The 17934-nt window shown below is 50.3% G+C and overlaps 1 protein-coding gene across 8 annotated transcripts in view; it reads left to right on the forward strand.

The window, feature by feature from the left end:
* Positions 1 to 17934, forward strand: part of LPIN1 (lipin 1) — a 113561-nt gene that overhangs the window by 44409 nt on the left and 51218 nt on the right. The window contains exon 1 of one of the 8 annotated variants that reach the window (XM_032497048.1): positions 3719 to 3873. The exons of the other annotated variants lie outside the window; for them this stretch is intronic. The gene's annotated coding sequence lies outside the window, so the exon portion shown is untranslated. Of the gene's footprint in view, positions 1 to 3718; positions 3874 to 17934 lie in introns of those variants that run through there. 8 annotated transcript variants of the gene reach the window in all.

A 17934-nucleotide genomic window follows, 5' to 3' on the forward strand; every position in this document is an offset into this window, starting at 1 on the left:
GATTCTTCTAGTTTCTGTTTCTCAGTGAAATTACTCATTGGATTTTGCGTATTGTGTACCTTATGCAATGAGAGACTTTAACCTATTAATCAGGTTTTTAAAAATGCATGTCAGAGAGTTCCATCATCTGGGTCACATCTCAGTCTGTTTCTTGTGATTGCTGTCCTGCAAGGATGTCATCTTGCCTCTTCATTTGCCTCCAAATTTCTTCTTGAAAGCTGGACATCTTGGTAGAACTGTAGAAACTTAGACAAACTGTTTTTATCTCTAGACATGGACCCCCTTTTCCCCCTGGCAGGCCTTCTGAGTTGGGGTGTGAGTTAACCTGGGTGGAAGTTGGCCAGGTTTCTGGTTCATTATTGCTGTGGTTACCCTCAGTGCCCCAAACCCTTCAGACTCCTGTGGGAACACCTTGTGTTTTAGGGTAGAGATGAGTTTGCCCGAGAAAGACCTACGTGACTCTCAGCTTTAGATCCTCCCTTTGCGCTGGACCTGTGAGAGGGTCCCTTTGCATATTATTTGTTCTCTCTCTCTGCTGTTCTTGTCACCCTGCTGTTGGTCTTGTTAGCTCAGATGTGCAGGGTGGCGGAGGGAGAAATTCTCTGTTGTTCTGAGTAAACCTTAGAGGAGGGAGGCTTGGTTCTCTGAGGCCCAGAGGCAGTTAAATGACAGCTACTCCCACCGGCCAGTGGGGCTGCGGTACATCCCTCTCTGCTCTGAACCCGGAGGTTTTCCTTGCTTCATGGCTGCACCATGCGCACGGGCCCCAGGAATCTTGGATTGCCCCCAGCACGTGGCCCAGGGGAGGGCGCACAATGCCGTCTAATTCATGTATCTGTTAGGGTCAATTAGGGTGGTGTGGCCTTCAAGATGCAGCTGTGACCAACTGTCACCCACTCTCCTTTATCCCCTTGCGACTTCTTTGGTCCTCTTGGATGCCTCAGCCCTAATCTGACCCTCTCCCAAATTTGGGGGTGGGCCCTCTGTGCTTTGGTTCCAGACATTTGCTCCCCTTGGTTTACCTTCCCTTCTCCTCCTCCTCCCCTCCTGTGGAACCCAGAATGTCTCATACCTGCCTCTTCTCCCAAGAAACTTGCTTTGGTTAGCCTACCCACCAGCACCCAGGGAACGCACTCCATCACTGATAGATTTCCACGCTGCTCTGTGCTCTGCCCTCTGAGGGAGTGAGGCAGGGCCAGGTGGTCCCTGGTTCCCATCTCACTCTTGAGGCCTTGAGCCAGGGAGTATCCTGCTGAAGTCATGAGGTCTACAGCCCAGGGCTGGCCTTGCACCCTCCCTTCCAAGGAGCCCAAGTCAGGCAATGAGATTAAAGTGCAGCCCTCTGGGGGAATAATTCATTGTTTTTTTTTTCTTTGCTATCCTTTCTGCTCAGGGCATCTACAGAGCTCACCACTGATGTCACCGCCCAGGGCTTTCAGGAGACCTGTCAATTGCACACCTACCTGTATTGTCTCATGGGGCTCCCGTGAAGAGGGACGGTCACCCTTTCTGCCTCCCCTCCCACTTGCAGAGCCCTTTCAATTGTGTAGGTAGCCAATCTGGAAAATTTCAGAATTCCCAGGATAATAGAGTTATTGTCACTGCCTAGAAGGCAGGAGGTTTCCAGCTAGTATAGGGCCGTTTAGATCATTCTCTTTCATTGCTTTTATATGCAGAGAGAAGTTCTGACCGTTGAGGAGTTGTAATTGTTTAGTCAGCAATCTCTGGGTGTCCCTCCTAGGAGGGAGTCAGCAGCCTGCTGGGTCTTGAAGCTGGGCATGCAGGTCACCCCATACCAATGCTGGGCTACACGCTGAACACATCCTTCGGGGAATTGCCACTCAATGTATTGGGTTCTAGAATTTAAAAATCTTTAAAGTTAGCAAAAGCCACGTATTTTACATGATTACTTTTTCCATCCTCAAAGTGGAACTGTGTGTTAAGCATTTGCCTCCCATTTTCCAGATTGTGAAACTGAGTCTTTAGACTTGAGGATGCTTATGTTGCTTTGCTCTAGCATCACTCCTCCCTCCTTCCTCCTCCAGCGGCTGGAGCAAGTTTACTCATCACTGTGGTTCCTTCTCTTCCGAGTTGAGCTGAAAGCAGCAGGTCCAGGGATTGGCTCAGGGGATCACCTCAGCTCTCCTGGCTGAGTCACAGCTGGGTGACTGCCTGGTTTCAGACTTTGCAGCAAGGGGCCCTCCCAGGGGGACTCCAGAGAGGGCAGGATCAGCAGGGCAAGAGCTTTGGTGAACCCAACTCAGCTTATACTGAAATGTGATCTAGTGGGTTCCTCTCTAGTGGCTTGTTGGAAAAAATTCTCCCTGCCAATCTGGCCTTGTTTAGATGTTATGGCAGGAGTGGGGATACCAGGGAAAGCGCCAAGGACACCAAACTTTTATCTAGACCTAGCAGACTTCTCCAAAGGGCACCAGATGCCTTTCCAACATCTCAGGGATGGCTGGAAAGCATCTCAAACTTAGAGTAGCCGAACTGCACTCCTGAATTTCCTTCCAAGCCTGCATTTTCCCTCTTCCTTGTGCATCTCAGTAAAGAGCACTGCGTCCCTCCGTTCTTCAAGCTGGAAGCTGGAAATGGAGATTTCACCCTTGATCTCCTCTTTCACTCTACGCTACCTCCACCCGAACCATCCATCTGCCAACCCATGGATTTTACCTTCAAAATATATCTGAAGTCTTTCCACTTGGCCGAACCACCCTTCCCACCCTCCTATCAGCGCGAACCACCGTCATTTGCTGTGGTTTCCAGCAGTAGCAGCCTGTCTGCTCGCTTCCACTCCTTCCCCCTACAGGCCATTTTCCACATAGCCGATAAGTGACTTTAAAATGTGAATTAGATCACATGATTCCCAGGTTTCAGCCTCTTCTTGGAATATTTAAACTCCTTGCCTTGGTCTGCAGGACCCTAAAGCTTTGGTCCTGTTGCCGTCCTCAGCTGCCCCATGGCTCTAACCACTCAGAGAGCTGCCTCAGGACCTTTACACTTGCTGTTTCTGCTCTCGAGAAAGCCCTGGCTCCTCCCACATCTTTGTAGGACTTGAGTGTTTCTTCTCTCCAGGATTTCAGTTCAAGTGTGACCACCTCTGATCATCTGACCTAAATTATTTCGCCACAAGAGATTATTTTGTTCCTTATTTATCTGTCCCTTTCCATGTCTCCCTGCTGGAGAACGGAAGCTCCAAGCGGGCAGGGACCTGTCTCTCTTGTTCAGAGCTACATGTCCCAGTGCTGGGGCAGAGCCTGACAAGTATTTGCTTAACGAGTGAACGCCGCAGGGGTGCTTGGTCTTTCGGATAAAGGTGGACCCGTGGTGAGAAGCTAAGTGTAAGTCTCAGTAGGGCCAACACAGCTGCCGCGGCCTCGGTGTGGCTGAAGAAAGGAAGGGAGGGTCGGAAAGGTTCGGGGACGTGCCCAGATCCCACAGCTCAGGAAGAGTCGGTTTACCAGGCTGCCCACTGCACTCGGTTCGGGAAATATCAATCTAAACTGTTGAATTAAATATAAGACTTTGGAGAGGAAAATCAGAAACATGGCCTAAGGTCCCAAGCCCACAGGAAAACTAAGTCGAACTTCCTGCGACAGATCTCCGCCGCCTAGGGCCGGGCGGGCCCTGAAAGCGGCCGGGTTGCCTGCATCTCATGAGGCCCTTCACGCCGCCCCGCCACCCCGGCCCGCCCCGCTCGCCCCGCCCCCAGGGGCGGGGCCGCGCTGACAGGGAGCGCGCGGCGGGCTGGGTGTTTGCATACAAAGGCGGCCACGCGCGCGGCGCCGCACGGTGAGCAGCAGCCTGCGCGCCGCCCGCCTCCGGTGTCGACTCCCGCAGAGCCCGGGCGGAGCCCCAGCGGACACCGAGGTAGGGGCCGCCGCCTCAGCTGGGCCCGGCGGGGAGGGGAGGGGCGGGGCGCGGCCAGGCCGGAGCTGGCCGGGGGGCGCGGGCCGACCCGACACCCGGGGGCCGCCGTCTGTCCCCGCAGCCCTTTCGGGGCTAGTGGTTCGGGGAAGGAGGCGGAAAAACAGGCCTGGGAGCCCCGCGGCCTCGTGAGCATCCCTCGGGCCTTCTCCCGCAAGGCTGACCTTGACCGGCCTGGCGGACTCGAGGGGCGGCCGCGGGACCCCGGGACGGAGGGACCAGCTCCACCCCGGGAGGATGGGTGGGTAATACCTGGGCAGGGAGCAGCCTCAGGTTAGTGCTAGGGACTTTTACGAAACTGTTCCCTTGGCGGGGTTTAGAATTTCTGCTTTGTTGTTGAGGAAACTGATGCTCAGGGAGGTTGACTTACGTGCCCAAGGTCACACAGCTGCTGGGCTGCAGGCTGAGCCCGGGTTGGAATCCCGGTTCTCAGATTACAGTCTGGTCCCCCTCTGCCAGCCTCCGTGCACCTTTCCTACAGCCTAACGGGTGCGAGGCCTTCCATCAGATACCCCTGCGAATAATCTTATTTTGAAGAGGGCTCGGCAAATGTAGGATGCAGTTTTTTGGAAATAACTTTGAGTGCCGTGGAGCTAGAGTGTGTCTAGATTGACTGGCTGATAATTTGTGTGGAGGGTGGTTGCTGAAGAAAGCAGATGTCAACCCAGTGTGTGACCACCGAACAGGAAGCTTGACTGAAACAACTGGTGGTCTTGATCTGGAGCGTTTTTAGAAGCTGGTAGTTTCCCCAGGAGAGTAGGAGTGTTTTGGAAAGATGAACTTACAAAAAACGTTTTTATGGGAGGGGTGCTGGGTGGTGGTTGTGAACTTTACTGTTGATTGCCTGTCCTATAATATGGGTCTTAAGAATTAAAGTAAGCAGCTGAGGAATGTATAGTGATCTAGAAATGAATGCACACTTACGCTTCTTCCCCCCTAGAAATGTTGGGAGATCTGAGTTTGCCTTACTGTTCTGTATTTTGATAGTGCTTTATGTTTGCCAGTATCTGTTTTATTATGCAGTGTTTTTGTGTATGGGTGTGTGTTTCTGAGCTTTTATGCCTGATTGTGTGTCGGGTCGTGTGGTGTTGGGGGTCCAGGCCTGGACAGAGCCCCCGACTGGAACTTAGTGGGTCTGGAGGCCCCGGGCTCTTCTCAGTTTTGCCTCAGCTTGCTGTGGGGCCATCCCCTAGTGCATTCACCATCCCAGGTCTCAGTCATCAAAAATCTTAGCTCTCTGGAAAAGAACAGCTGCAGGGGGCAGACCTGCTGAGTCTTGTTCCACGGGAGAGAACTTGGGGGTTCAGGTGAGGGACTGATGGATCTCCTGGTCCTGGGGGGACCTCGGAAAGGCTGAGGCGAGGTCTGCCCTGGAGGGGATGCGGTGGCCAGCCTAGCTAGAAGGAAGCCTGTGGGACAGCCCTCTGTCCAGTCAGGTGCACTCAGGGCCCAGGACCAGAGAGGTGGAAAGATATTTCAAAAAAGGGCCCGAGGCCACCATGGCCTTCTGGGAACCCAGGCTGGTGCAGAGAACTTGGCTTTGAGTTGGCACTTACTGTAACTTGGGCCAAAGACAAATTCTCTTGAGTGTTGGTTTCTTCATCTCTGAAATGAAGAGATAATCACACCCACTCACAAGTTATTGTCAAAGTTAGCTGAGATCTACAAGTGCCCCGGGACAGAGTAGGGGGTGTCAGTGACTCATTGTGGTCATTGTTACTTTAAGGGAGGAGCATTAGGTGCCAGTGAGGAGGGCTATTCAAAGGGTTGGGACAGTCCTACCTAACACTGGTCTCTGGGCTGTCAGTCATCCCTGTGGGACCCCCTCTCACACTGTGAGTTGGCGTCTCTTGGGTCCTTTCTCTACTGGGGTTGAGGTCTAAAGTGTCCCTGAAGGAGATGGACTGATTTAGCAAGTGTGCCCCTGGGGATCGGCGAAGACTGTGGGCCTGTTGGCTGGGGCGGCTCTTGGAGCATTTTGAGAAACACCTCGAAGACGGTGATCAGGTTGGGACACTGAGGCTGGTGGTCTGACCTGTTTGCATCCAACTTCCTCAGCGTGACCGAGGCGTGAGCACCCCGGGCTGTCAGGGTGATGAGGAACGCATGAGGCCGTACTGAGTGATGGCAGTGTCAGCGTCGGTCGAGTTCCCTGGGGAGGCGGGGGCAGAGTCCCACCTGTTACATTTCACTGAACCCTGGCCCAGGTCATTACGGGCTAAGCCCACTCACTTAAAATCTGAATGGGATTTGTGAAAAGAGTTTGGGCAAAGCTGCAACAAGCCCATCAACGATTTGACACGTTCTTAATGTATAGATGACTCCAAGTGCCTATTTGATGGCTGTTTCCTGAAATATGAGCTTTCTAAGCTGTGAGTGGAGGGTCGAGAGACAGAGCAGGGGCCCGATGCCTGCTTTTGTTCGTGGCAGCAGGTCCAGCTTTGGGGACGCCTTGGGCTGGGCTCCTGAGTGGGGACTGCACCAGGGCCCTGAGCCACGAGGCGGGGAGAGCCTCTTGCCCGTGGTGGGGGCTGTCAGGGAGAATGTGACCCCCCTTCCTGTGTCCTCCCCACTTTCCTGTGCTCCCCTACTTCTTCCTCTTCCCATGTCTCCCCCCTCCCCCTTTTATTCAACAAACAAGAAGTGAGCAGCATCTGGGGCTGGGGTAGGGACTGGGTTATGAGCAGCTGGAATATTTTGAGGGATTTGAGTTTCTGCCTGCGGGGACCCCTGGGTCTGGACATGGGTCTGTGTTTTTTACCGCTCAGCTTGGGACCCACTGGTCTGAAGATCAGTGTAGTAGGTCCATAGTCATTTTTTAATGAAATAGAATAGAAAAGAAAACACCAGACCAGGACATACTAATCTTAGGTTAGGTCTTGTTTTGTGAAACTTGTTTTAGCTGTGTTGTGTGTGTGTGTGAGTGAGCTCGGTGGGGTGGGGGGCAGAGAGGTGTGTGGGACAGAGTGCCTGGTGTGTTGGGGGGGCCTGCGTGGGGCAGGGGTTGGCCCAGGGTGGTTGTGCCATGTCCATTGTCCAGCTGGAGGCCCAGTGGGAGCCAGTGGATGGGGCTCCATCTGGAGAGGCGCTTTTCCACACTGGTGATCATAACTGCATCTCTCAACCCACTGATCAGGTTTGCGATTCTCACAACCACCTAGAACTTTTTGCTAGTGCTTGAATGCTGGGCTTTCCAGAAAAAAGCTGTGGGCTGTTAGAGCAGAGTCAGGGCTATGCATCGACTGTCTGTTTGCTCACAAGGCCGACTACGGGCCCTGCATTCAAGACACACGGCTGGCCCGGGTCTCTGGGGGCGCAGACCAGCGTGCTGACGCCAGGTGCCTTGTTCTCAGAAGGCCCGGTGTCTCCTTGCACACACGTGTTCTTTCTTTTTGGTGAAATCTTCCTCTGCATTCACTGGTCTCACTAGGCACACACCTCTGGTTTACAAAGGACAAGACAAGCAGCGAGGGTCATGGGATAACTGGGCACCAGCAAGGGAAGCCCCCCACGGCCGCTTTGGCTAGGGAATTTCCTGCCGGTGAACCCTGCATCATCCCCAAAGCGGCCCAGTCTTGGGGTTGCCTTTGGGCTCAGGTTTTTGGACAAAATGGAAATGTATTCCCAGCCAACTGGAATCTAAGCATACCCATCTGATATTACTGTGTTGATTTTAACCAATGGTATTCTTTGCCCTTGTCTGTTTGGGAAGGTGCAGTTTAAATAATTGGCATATACAAAGCACTGGCAGGCTGCAGCCTTAATTCACAGTCCAGCTCTGCACTTGGAGAAGTGCTTTACACGTGTGCCACCTCACGGTGATCCTACCAGGTGGGCGCTGTTGGTATCTGCCACCCGTTTTATAGATACGAAACGAGATGCCCAGAGATTAGTAACTTGCTCATGGTCATGGGTTAGTGGGTGGTGGAGCTGGGGGATGAACACCAGCCGTCCGCCTCCAGAGCCCGCATCCTTACCCCTTGAGCTGTAGGCTGCACCGCTTGAGCATCCAGGTGCTAGTTAGTCCCGCCGTGAGTTGCTGGTTGGAGTGGGCAGGGGTCCCGCAGAAGTCGGAGTCACAAAAGCAGGGCTTTCTTTTTGACCAAGTCACACACCTGGAGGGCGGGCCCTGGCAGGTGTGTAAAGAGAGGCTGCAACACCCTGTGCTCTGAGTAATGAGTTACGCAGTTAAGAGCCAGGGGATTGGGGTCTCTTTTGCCCAGCACATTGGCCACATTGCAGTTGAGACACCTTCATCCCCTACTGCCAGTGCCTTTTGTGCTCCTTGGCAGGGGCCTGAGAACACTCATCACATGGGATTATAAGATCCAAGTGTTGCAAAATCCCAGCACTGGAGGAGCGGTCACCCATCTGACCTTCCTGACCAAAGCAGGAGTTCCCTCCCCCATCACATGCTCCTGTCTCCGTGACAGGGAGACCCCGACACTGAGCAGGCCAGAGTTTTCCATCCCTTACCCAGTTCTCTGAGGTCATTAAAAATTAATGCTAGAGTCATACCTGCACGTATAAAAACAAAACCCAGAAACCAATACTGTGGAAATATTTATGATGAAAAGTGAAGGGTCCTCCTCCCCGTCCCCAGACCTGGTTCTAGGGTGAGCCTGTGAACCTTGTTTGGTGTGTTAACCAGAATTTTTTTGTGCATATCAGAATATACATAAATGTAATTCTTAAAACTGGGTTCATAATTGAAATATTTTTTGTACTTTTTTTCATGCAACATATATACCTTTTCATGTCAGCATTTGTGGACAGTATTTCCCTCTCCCTTTTTTGTTTTAATACCTTCATGATACTCAGCTATACGGTGTGGCTGGCCCATAATTTACTTACCAAAGTCCTACAGGCATTTGTTTCTAATTTTCCCTGTTATAATCAACGTGGTGATTACCATTTTATACATGGATTTTATAGCAGAATTGCTGGGGTTTGCCAGTCTGTGCAAAAAAGTGACAGATATTTCTGCAATGCTTACCCTGTTTGTGACCCCACCAGCAATGAGTGATGAGCATTTGTTTTTCCCCCTTTCTTACCAACCCTTGGGTTTTTATAAAATGCTTTGATTTTGGACCAACTGATAGGCCTCCTTTGATTTGTGTGTCTTAAATTATGAATAGGATTGAATGTTTTCTCATATATCATTGACCAAATGGACTTCTTTCTCTTTGAACTCTCTCTCTTTTTTGCCCATTTTTCTATTGGGTTGATCTGAGACCATCTAAGATTGACCTTAAATATTCTGGAGGTGGATGGTGTTAGTCAAACGGCAGGGTTATGGGAGCTATGGCTGGGGTTTTGCATTTTGGCAGAAGTTCCAAGAAACCTGCTTCTTGGCAATTTGTGAACCCTGGAGATGCCAATTTTGGATGAAATGCTGATTTTTCTGATGAAACAATGTGGTGAGAAGTCGTGAGACCTCCATTACCTTATCTTGATAAAGTGTTAGCAGCGCTGCCCCTCTGGAAGCACAGGAGACTGGGGTGACTAAGGCTCTGTGCCGGCGGTCGTGCAGGTTAGCCTCAGTGTGGGGTCTCCTGCCGTGCGGGGGGCCTTGAAGGAGGAGAAAACCTCCCATGCCCACTCTTAGTTTTTCCTCCGTGTCTGGGGTTGTTCTGGGCACCCACTTTCCTGACTCACTTCTGTGGGGTGACATACCCCTCAATCCCAGACGTCACTCCCCACACCTCCTGCCAAACCCTCTTCCTGCCGAACGGCCTGGAGCTAGCTCGCCCCTCGTCTGGGCCTGAAGCTGAGCTGCACCAGGCAGGAACTCTGGATTTCTCTGACCTGCTTTATTCAGAAAGGGCTTGGGTGCAGGGACTCCAGGGCCTGCTGGTTTTGCTGCTTCATCACTTTTGTCAGGAAGTATGTCTCACCTGCAAGCTTTTAAAAAGCATCTTGAGCTTTTCTAGTGAGTTTTCTTACTTTGGACCAGAGCATCTCCTGAAGAACACTGGTGCACCAATAAAGACCCCGAATGCCCGAGGGTATCGATGGACACACGCGTTTGCTCTTTTGTGTAGGCAGCCTCTCCTAGTGTTCGTTCAGGGCGATCGGACTAATGTGTGGAGCAGCTGATGGGCTCACTCGGTCCAGACCCGCCGAGAGGGAGGGACCTGCCCCCACATGTGCGGCCAGCGCACCAGGGCTGGGGGTGACACCTAGGCACCCGGACTTTCAGTCCGGCGTTCTTTTCCCTGCATCACACTGCACCTAAGTCATACTTCCTTTTTGGTCATTTTTATGTAATTTATCACCCTTGCCAGCTGATAAATATCAATGTGCAACACTCCAAAAAAAAAAAAAAGACTTCCTCTTTGCTGTTTATATGAATAGCAAGAGAAAGTTGTATTATTTATAAACCAATTTCCTTTCACTGTAAATCTGATTAGTCTGTTTTTGGGATTTCTTAGAAATTGTCTTTTTTTTTTTTTTTTAATAATGCTTCGTGTGAAAACCAGCGTTTGTCTCATAACCTCCTGGGCGAATGTGATCTTCGCCAGCCCTGGAGCAGCACGATGTTTGTGTTTTAACTCAGGGCTGGTCAGGCCTCAGATTTGAACCCCAGACATGGAGACACAGTCTGGAATGTGCTCAGAGAACAGCCGGGGGTCCCCCCACCCGTCCTTCTGAGGCCCAGCTGGGGGGCCGACAGTGCCTTCCTAGAGTGTTCGGCCCAAGGGGCAGTCACATAGCTATCCTCAGATGGCCGGTGACCACTGGGAAAGTGAAGAATGAGACATCCCCAGGCTTCAAGGAGCTCCGGGGAGAGCCCCAGGGAGGAAGATTTTGTCCTGCCCTTGAGGAAGAACGGTCCTAAGTAACTAAAAGCCAGTGGCTTGAATAGTGAACAAAATGCTCGCTCTCCCAAGGCACATCCTTTTGTTTTCAGAAAGGTTATAAATGGACGTCCATATTCGGCTGTTCAGTCACTGGGCCAGTTAAGATATAAGACTTTCAGCCTCTCAGGGACAGGAATTAGTCTTGGCTGGGGCCACGCCCATCGCCAGGCACAGGTGAGCATTTGTGTGATCTTCGGCCTGCAGGAGTAGATGTGTGTAGGAAGTGCAGGTGAGTATTGGCCAGTCACTCACCAGTCCTCAGAGCCCACTTTCAGACATTTGAGGTAGATCTGGATAAAGAGGAGATTTTATCCATGGATATTCAGTTTAGATTTTACTAGTAAAATCTCTGTGCCCTTTTTCTATGTTAACTCAAAAATACTGAGACCTTTTTCGGAGCTACAGGGTCCCTCGGGCTTGCCCCCGACTATTAGCTGGTGACAGGACTCAGCCAAGTCTGTGCACCTGCCCCGAGCACCTTCTGCTCGCCTACGTGTGCCACCTGGAGATGTCAGAGTGAGGCTGGCCTGCTGCTCCTGGACTGACTAGCCAGCGCAGGCCTGGCTCTGGAGCAAGCGGACCAATTTCCATACCAGACTCTGGCTTAGGAAAAGGAAATAAAACTATTGGAATGTACCACAGTAGACAATTTTGGCCTCACCGTTGGAGAAGTGAATATATTTTCAAATGCTGTGCATTATACCTTCCTGCATATTTAATTTAAAGTGTGTGTGTGTTGTCCCCTCTGTAGGTCAATCTGTCAGGTCACACAGGAGGTCTGCAGGATTGTCACACTATTGGATATCGACTTAACCTGCATTTGAATATTGCTTTTATGCCCTATCCTGCTCAAAGTATATAAACTCTAAAGCTCAGCTTCTTTCTCTGCAAAACGAGAGAATTACATCCTTTGCATCATTATGGTAAATGCGCAAGCAAACTTAAACACTTTTTTTATCATCACCATCAGGACAGTGTACCAGCCTTAATGGTATGTGAAAATGGACAGTGGATTTACAAGGTTGTGTCTCATGGGTTTGCTGCCATGATTATTTTTACCTGGTGTTGCCAGGAATCTCCGTGGGTGTTTAGAAGTGTCTCAGATGGACTCCTTTAACCCAGGTGGCTGGCAGGCTGGGACAGTGATCGGTGATTGGCTGGTGTCTGCCTGCCCCGGAGAGCACTGGCTGTTGGCTGTCTGGATGTGTAGTCCTGCTGCTTACAGGAACACGGAGCTGGAGGCCTCGCCCCAGGGGATGTGGGGTTGGTTTTCCAATCAGGAAGCTCCCTGCATGTGCCTTAAGCCACGATTCCACAAGTGGCCCTTCGGCACCTGCTGAGAGTTCAGAGGTGACGCTAGGAGCGGTGCATGGGGCCAGCTCGCTCCAGGAAGTGATGACTCATTCTGAGCACAAAGTGCCGAAGATGCCTTCAGATCACAGACCGAACAAAGGAGGGGGTTTTGACCTTTGGCTCCTTGTGGGCTGTGGGGGATGGTTTTGGATTTAGCAGAATTCTGAGAGGCCCTGAGGAGATATAGCTGAGGGAGGTTGTGAATACTTGTGAAAATGTCACACCCAGAGCCAGTGACTGAGTCTGACTTCTCTCGTCACTTGCCCAGGGAAGAAATGATAATAATAATTCACTTTCGGCCTGTGCCTTCCAAGGGCATGTCTTATTCCAAAGTCATCATCTTGTATAAGGCTTGCGATGACCGATGACCGATGGCCGATGACTCCTGGTGAGGCCTCATCTGAGAGGCTGTGTGAACTCCTTGCCCCCAGGCACAGAGCTGGAGGAAGACAAGCACATCCTGGCCCCTGACTCCTGCCCACTGGAAAAAGAAAACACAAAGAACAAAGCCACACAACCTAACAGTTGAGAATTACATTTATTCGGTGTCCTTACTGAGAATTGTAGCCTGGGAAGACTGCCTCTCAGATCGCTCTGGGGGACCTTTCCAAAGAAATGAGGGAGAAGCCAGGATATAGATAAGTTTTTGTTGAAAAAAGTGTAGTCGAACATCAAAAGGTTACTGCTAATCATGAAAAACCGGACGTCTCAAGTGAATGACTGTAGTGCTTTCTGTGTATGGGAAGGTGCGAGAGTCTGGGCTCGCTGGAATCATTCCTTTGATCCATCTTGACTGTCTACAACCCTTCTTCTGTTTTCCTCCATCCTGAATCCCGCTCAGGGCCCCCGGCAGCTGCCTGGCTGATGGCTTGATGGCGGGCTGTGTTGGTTGTTTACTCAAATGGCAGGCAACATTTTTTTTGGTCCACACCTCCAATTTTGTGCAGTTTCTATTTTTTTTAAGACTCGGACCCTTTATCTTTCCTGGCCTGTTTGTTTTCCAGAAGCGCATTATGAGCCTGTTATCTGAACTGTTTGCAGTGAATTTAGTTTGGGGCATTGTCTTCATGAGTTTTATGTTCCTGGGAGGGAACCATTCCCATTTTCTTAATTTCTTCTAATTGTTGAATTTTTGCGCTGTCCCATCATACCAGACTTACCAAGCTACTTTGGAGGTGGTGGGTGCGCCTCGGTGTCTGCAAGTCTGGGATTTTTTGTGATGTGACCAAAAAATCCCCAAAACAAACCCTTCTCCCCTATACCCACCCCCCAGAAAAGCCCAAACCAAAAAAACCAACTCCAAACCCCTTGTTTCTTGCTTGGGGTGAAGACTAGATTTCATGATGTTGCTATGACCAGGTCATAGAAGCATCAACTTAGAGCCGCATTCTTGAATTCCCTTTACAACCTCTTTGTCAAATCATGGTTTAGATTCTGTGAATACTCCCACTGATGGGGAGCTCACTCCCTATGATAAGTCAGTCAATTCTCTTTGAAGCTTGGTCTCATAAATTGTGCCTTCCACCCTGGCCCCGGGACTGTCTCTCAGCAATTCCAACTTTAATTATGATCTCTGATCGTCTGTATAGCCCTGGATACCCTGTAAACACGTGCTGAATGTTAGCCGACTTTTAGAACTAGATGGTTGCCATCTGTCTTGCTAAAGCCACACTGATTTTTCTTTAACTGGGCCTCACCCATTTATATCAGTTGTAGCCAGCAAGATGGGGAGGCAGCTCCATGCCAAGGAGGACGGGAGGCTGGGGGTTCAACCCGGGTTCCTGTCCTCACCGCTGCTTACCGGTCGTGCTATCCTGAGCATCACACAAGCCTGGCGCCCCCGTTCCTCGTTGGAAGTGGGGTGGTAATGCTGGTTCTGAGTGCTGCACAGGGCTGCTTGATTTGCGTCACATGAGCCCACCTGTGCAGAGGAGTTCTAGTGTATTGCGAAGTGTTGAGTAAATGTGTTGTGGAGGCTGTGTGGCCTTTTGCCTGGGATTCAGGAAAAAGTGATATTAGTGATTAGCGACAAGTTAAGGATTTGCAGCAAAATTGGGATGGGCCTTGGGTCTGATGCTTTGGAATATTCCTTTCTCTCTAAAGTTGGTGGGAACCCTTTGTGGTTTTCCAAACCCATCTAAATCTTCTTCATAATCATCATTTTAACTTCTCGCCACCAGTAATTATCCTGGAGTTCCCAGTGGCTGTGTCAGGTAAGAAGCTTGCTCATCTAGGCTGCACCCGCAGCTCCCCAGGGAGCCTCACGAAAACAAGCATCAGTCTCGGGGGGGCTGGGCCGACGGACAGCAATTTAATGTCACCCGGCAGTAGAATTTGTTTTCTCAGAGAGCCTGAAATTCTATTTCATTCTGGATGTCCTTTCAAAGATGAACCACGGGTTTGCCTTTGCTGACACTTGAGTACGGTGAGGTTCTCTTTCATTTGCTTCTAGTACGTCTCCTCGTTTCTCTTTATGTGACGACCTGCCTGCTTATTCCTCATTAGAACAGACGATTGTGCACGCCCGTGTGGTCTGACAGCCCTGAGGCCATCTGTGTCCTGGGTAAGTGGAGCCCCCCTGCAACACGGCTCCGCATCCTCCCACCTCCCACCGCTCCCGTCTGGTCACCAGGAGTAAGTAGGCTTCCCCGGAGCCCTAGTGCCTTCGCTCTGGGTGTGCATTTGCTTCAATGTGAGAGTAGGACGCGGGCTGCTTTGATGGCACATCCTCTGTTTCCATCAAACCAAAGCAGACGTGTTCCAAACCAATAAAGCATTTTCACTTTTTGGAAGATAGTCACGTATAGATTTAATTCAACTAAATCGTTCAGAGGTACCTAGCTTACTTAATAGACGGATATTTGAGATTAGGCTCCTGGCAAACGCTGGAGAATGTCATCCAAGGCAGCCTGGGAAGTAGTTAAAGAAATCGTGGCCACATGTGGCTGCAACATTTCCTGGGTCCCTGGGACGGGACAGGCGCCACGCGAGGAGCCGGGTGCCCAGAGGTGAGGAGGCACCTCCCTGTCCTGAATGAGGGCAGGCAGCTTGGAGGACAAGGTCTCTCCTTGTCACTTGACAAATGACAGTCCGTTCATCAAGCTGCCGTCCGGGATGAGAGGCATTCCCTGAACCGGAGGGCCCAGGAGGAGTCCAGTTCTCAAAACTGAGCTATTTGGGCGTTTAGATGAACGAGGTACCCTGACATGCAGATGAAGACATGAAGGCAGCAGTGGGAACACAGATTAAGGAGTGATGGTAGAACTCTTTGCGGGACGTTTAGTTCTCAAAGAGAAGAAGGTGGAAAGAAAAGTAAAGGTGAGAAAGGTTTAACAAAAATGGGGACGTTGAGAGTTGTGTTTGTTGAGACAGGTTTGTACTCTTTTGACCTCTGCTAAGGTGAGGCTTCTCAGCCCTGAGCCCTGCTCTGCTGGCCCCCTTGGAGGGGAGCAGCTTGGATCTGGACGCTGTCTGCCAGAGCATCACCATTGCATTTCCGGGGAGCACACCCACGAGATTAAATGGAGAAACTGTTTTTTCCTAGATAACATGCCTTTGATAATAATCTCCTTGAGAGAACTAGAAAGGGAATTAAAATCCCTTTTATCTGCTTGCTTGATAAATGAGTGGGACAGTGATTCCTGAGTTGACAAGGGGCTTGGCCTAAAATAATTCAAACACCTGTATTTAGCTTTAATAATTGTTGCTCTTCAAGCTGAACACCCTGTTTATCATTAATGTTGTAGATAGGATCCAGGTGGGAACACGCTTTTGGGTTTTTGTGTTCCGTGGTGTATTATCTGTTTGCGTCTAACACAAGCACTGAAGTGGATTCTAAGTTAGGGAAGGGTATCCGGAGAGACAGCGTTCCACTGGGACGGAATAACCTTAGAAAATTCATACTATTCCAGGACGTCAAGCTAGAGGATGTCACGTTTAAAAATTTATTTCCCTTTTTCTTAACCTGGGAGATGCTCTGAAAATCCACAGCCCAGCTCAGAGAACCCTAGTTTGGTTGGAGGGTTTTTGAGTCTTGGCTCAGCTTTCCCGGAAAACCTTCTGAACTCGGGTTGTGGAATCCTGTTTTCAGTGGTAAATGAAGCCTTGTCAGGTGAAGTAGGTATTTCCTGCCACATTCTGAGATTAAAACCAGTAGATCTAGACGTAATTTGGAATGGGGTGAGTGGAGAACAGGTGTCTCAGAGCTGTTAGACTGGATGTGTGAACGTTTGTTTCCTTGTGCACGGCTTTACTTGTCTTTGGTTACTCTTGGGTCACAAAGGCACTTTCTTTAGTTTCCCCCTTGGTGCCTGCCGCCCTCACCCCACCGTGTCTTCTTGAACACCATGGCAGGGGGGCTGGCAGGGAGGAGGGAGGGAGCCCGCTGGCCTGGTTTCTTCACGTCAATCAGATTAGCTTCTTACCTGATCCTTGCACTACACATGGGACTGACAAAAGTGAAACTTGGGAACTTGTGCCCAGCTGTGTATTTCTGTCCTCTGTATGTATTCGCCAGCACGTACTCCCAAGAGATCCTGGAGGAGGAGCAGGTAAAGGAGAGAGTGGCCTTCGCCCTCTGGCTAGGCTGCCGCCCAAGGAGACCTGGGCTCACCCTCTCTCCTCTCCTCCTGGGCCCAAGCCCTCTCCCAGAGCAACTTTTTAACCAAATAATGTTCATCTTCCCAAAATGAATTTTAGTTAATGGCAGTGTTCTCCTTCACCCCACCTCACCTTGTAAAAAGGTTTTTAAATTGTGGTGAAATACACATGACATAAAATGTAGTCTTTTAACCATCTTTAAGTGTGCAGTTGAGTAGACTTAATATACGTATGTTCACATGGTCGTGTATTCACACGGCGATGGTCTCCGCCATCCAGCCCAGAGCTCTCCACCTTGCAGAAGGGACGCTCTGTCCCCACTAGACACTAGCTCCCCCTGCCCCTTGTCCCCGCTCCTGGTTGGCACTGCTCTGCCTTCTGTTTCTGTGAGTGTGTCTGCTTTAGGTGGCTCACATAAGTAGGATCGTACAGTATTTGTCCTTTTGTTTCTGGCTTATTTCACTCAACATAGTGCCCTCAAGGTTCATCCATGTTGTGGCATATGCCAGAATTTCCTTCCTTTTTAAGGCTGAATAATATTCCGTGGTGTGTATAATGCCGCGTTTTGTTTATCCACTCATCCATCAATGGACACTTGGGTTGTTTCCATCTTTTGACTATGGGGAGTAATGCTGCTATGAACACGGAGTGCAGCTGTCTCTTTGAGACCTTGATTTCAGTTCTTTTGGCTGTACCCAGAAGTGGGATTGCTGGATTCTATGATCGGTCTGTCTTTGATTTTTTAGTGGAATCGCCATCCTGTGTTCTTCAGCTTTACCATTTTGCATTCCCTCCAGCAGTGCACATGGGTTCCAGTTTCTTTACATGCTCACCAATGCATGTTTTTTTTTTTCTGCTTTCTAGATAGTAGCCATCCAAATAGCTGTGAGGTGGGAGTGTTCTCCCCGTTAACATCCTCAGTGCTCAGTCTGGGCAGCCCCAGGGCGCAGGCGCTGATGGGTCCTAGGAGCTGTTGCCAGGCGGGGCCCTGACCTTGTCCTTTGTTAAGGATTAGGGAACAGATCCTTTTCTGCTTCCAAATGGAGGTGTTTTCAGATTTGCAAACAAGTTATTCAACAGAGGGAGTATCACTAGCTACTTCCGATTATTTGTGAAGGGAAAGCTATGCCAGCCAGTCCTGAGGCACGCGCACAGGGAAGATCCCAGGACTGGAAATCGGGGATCCTGA

The sequence above is a fragment of the Camelus ferus genome, chromosome 15 (assembly GCF_009834535.1).
Source record: "Camelus ferus isolate YT-003-E chromosome 15, BCGSAC_Cfer_1.0, whole genome shotgun sequence".
NCBI classification, from domain to species: domain Eukaryota; kingdom Metazoa; phylum Chordata; class Mammalia; order Artiodactyla; family Camelidae; genus Camelus; species Camelus ferus.